Source organism: Rattus norvegicus, chromosome 17 (assembly GCF_036323735.1).
Source record: "Rattus norvegicus strain BN/NHsdMcwi chromosome 17, GRCr8, whole genome shotgun sequence".
In the NCBI taxonomy this organism is placed as follows: domain Eukaryota; kingdom Metazoa; phylum Chordata; class Mammalia; order Rodentia; family Muridae; genus Rattus; species Rattus norvegicus.
In genome coordinates, this window is record NC_086035.1 from 71434781 (window position 1) to 71437890 (window position 3110).

A 3110-nucleotide genomic window follows, 5' to 3' on the forward strand; every position below is an offset into this window, starting at 1 on the left:
GTTTTTTTGGTTTTTTGTTTTATTTGGTTTGGTTTGGTTTTTTGGGTTTTTTGTTTCATTGTTGGTGTTGTTTTCAGTTTTTTCAGACAGAATTTCTCTGGGTAACATTGGCTGGAACTCAGAAATCCAACTGCCTCTACTTCCTGAGTGCTGGAATTAAAAGCATATATACATGTACATTTATGTGTATATACATATATGAATATGCACACATATATGTATCTATATGTACATATATAGGTGTATGCACATATATGTATATGTGTGCATGCACACTCATGTGTGTGTGTGTGTGTGTGTGTGTGTGTGTGTGTATACAAGGGCGCAGAAGTCTTCCTCAGGCTCTCTGGCCATCTACTCTTATCAAATCTGTGAGCTCTGAGATCTGTAAGAGACCCTGTTTTTTAAAATTTAGGTAGAAAGAAGAACATAATGAGGACACTAGTTGACAGGTCAACGTGGATGGGAAGTTCCACATGGTTCCACCCCTAGATAAAGAGTCATAACTGGTTAATGCTGCTGACAGAGAGGGAGAGAGTTAATTCTCTCCTGGGAAAAACTACCATATCGATGTCTAATCCTCAATCCCAAGTGGTCATCCCTGGACACAAATGCACACAAGCAATATTAAATGGACTGAGTAGACTATATATACATACATGTGTATGTACATAAGTATATGTAGCAATAATAATAAAGGAAAGACCTGCACTTTGGAGGGGAACTCTGGAGCAGTCTGAGCAGAAGGTGAGAGAATGGAGGTACAATGTTCTCCAAAAAAGTTAAAATAACCCGGAGAGCCAAGCTAGTGGGAAAATGAGGCCTTTGACTGAAGAAGAGACCCGGGTAATGTTTGAGAAGATTGCGAAATACATTGGAGAGAATCTACAACTCCTGGTGGACAGACTGGACGGCACCTACTGTTTCTGGCTGCACAACGACCGAGTGTACTATGTGAGTGAGATGATCCTGAAGCTGGCTGCCAACATCTCCGGAGATAAGCTAGTGTCCCTGGGGACGTGTTTTGGAAAGTTTACCAAGACCCACAAGTTCCAGTTACACATGACAGCTCTGGATTACCTTGCACCCTACGCCAAGTATAAAGTGTGGATAAGCCTGGAGCAGAGCAGTCCTCCTTGTATGGAAACCATATGTTGAAATCCGGTCTGGGTCGGATCACTGAAAACACGTCTCAGTGCCAGGGAGTAGTGGTTTATTCCATGGCAGATATTCCTTTGGGTTTTGGGGTGGCAGCAAAGTCTACCCAAGACTCCAGGAAAGTGGACCCCATTGCAATTGTGGTGTTCCATCAAGCAGACATTGGGGAGTACGTACGCCATGAAGAGACGTTAACTTAAGATGGTCATCCCAAGAACATTTTGCTGTGTGAGAGGACTTAGCTTTGTTTCCTGTGTGCCGGCCATCATGTTAAATCTGGATAACACTGAGATATGCAGCTTGGGTTTCTTATCAATAGAAATGGCTCAAAAATAGGGTTCCTGGCCCTCTAGAGCCAAATGCAAGTGGATCACAAGGAAAAGGCCAGCTCAGGCTACTTGGCAAGTTCAAGGCTAGCCTGGGCTATCTAGTGAGTCTTGTCTCAGAAATCTAAAACAGACAAACCAGAACCTGTGAGCATTTGTGTGAGCAAATTGAGTGTTTCTATTTTATGTCTGCATCATCGTTGATTGATTCAGAAGCCTTGTTCTGAGTGATGGTTTCTAAGTTACTTCACCAAGGACAGGGATAATCTTACTGTTATCTGTGATAACACTTTTCCAAGCTTATAACAGCACAGTGGACTTTCTAATGTTTGTTAATATTAAAGTTAGAAACAGCCATATAAGGACAGTAGGCCATGCCTGTGGTTTTACATATGGAGTTTAATAAATTGTAATGGTTTTATTTTCAAAAAAAAAGTTAAAATAAAAAAAATCAGGTGGATAACAATAGCAGAAGACACACAACAGAGAGAGAAATACACACAGAGGAACATACACACTCAGAGAAATATACACACAGAAGAACACACAGAGGAACACACAGAGAGAAACACACACAGGAACACACACAGAGGAACACACACACACATATCACAAGCATACACACTCATACAGAAAGAATTTTCTAGAATGCAAAGAGTTCCTAAAGGCAACTTCTTTGAGGACCTCTAAGTAAAAGAGACAGAAATCTATAGGGAAGGCTAGGAAGGCAAACCCACAATTGGGTCTTTGGCCTTGAATAAACCATTCAACCCCTCTGGCATCCTCTGCCCTATAAAGATGATGGACCAGATGTTCTCCAAATCCTTCCATCTCCTACCACACCTCATTCTTGATTCTTTCTCGGGCACAGATATGAGCTGCATGCTCAATAAAGTGTAAGGTCCTTCCTGAAACTTGCTTTCCTGAGTACACCAAGGGAGTGCCAGGGGGGAGGGTTTGTAGCCTAAAAATAACTGCCAGGAGACCTGGGGGTCAGAGGGTTCCTCTCAGGGCCAGAGGAGGAATGATGTCAGTGCCTGGAACCGTCAGCATTCCCGAGCAGCTCAGGTCTATGGGTGACTGCCAGGAATTTGTGATCCTTTTGTGCCTCCAAAAATGTCAACATTATCTCTGCCTGAGCTCAGAGTGCCTGTGTGTGAGTGATCGCATGTGAGTGTGTGTGAGTGTGTGTATGTGTGTGTGTGTGTGTTGTGAGAGAGAGACTGTGTTTGTGAGTGTGTATGTGAGGTGTGAGAGAGTGTATGTGAGTGTGTGAGAGAGTATATGAGTGTGTGTGTGTGAGTGTGTATGTGTGTGAATGTGTGAGTATGTGTATGTGTGTGTGTGCACACACATGCATGAGGGTGCATATGCAAGCATGCTCACACATGCACTTGCCCCTTTGCTCCATCAAATTGGAAGAGTAATCCGATTTAGACTCTGACATCCTTTCCAGGAAGACTTACAGATTGTTTTTCAGTGCACTCCCCTCAGCCCTGCCACTTCAGCTGAGGAACACTAAGGAGAGGGCGGGACTGTAGCTTCTAGCAATGCCTGTATCCCTCCCTGCTCAGGTCCCCTCTCCAGCCTCCTTCACTGTTGCGAGAACCTGTGATCCTTCATGGA

General features: G+C 43.5%; 1 pseudogene; it reads left to right on the forward strand.

The window, feature by feature from the left end:
- The first annotated feature begins 486 nt into the window (after window positions 1-486).
- Nip7-ps15 (nucleolar pre-rRNA processing protein NIP7, pseudogene 15) lies at window positions 487-1680 on the forward strand (annotated as a pseudogene).
- Window positions 1681-3110: the final 1430 nt, after the last annotated feature.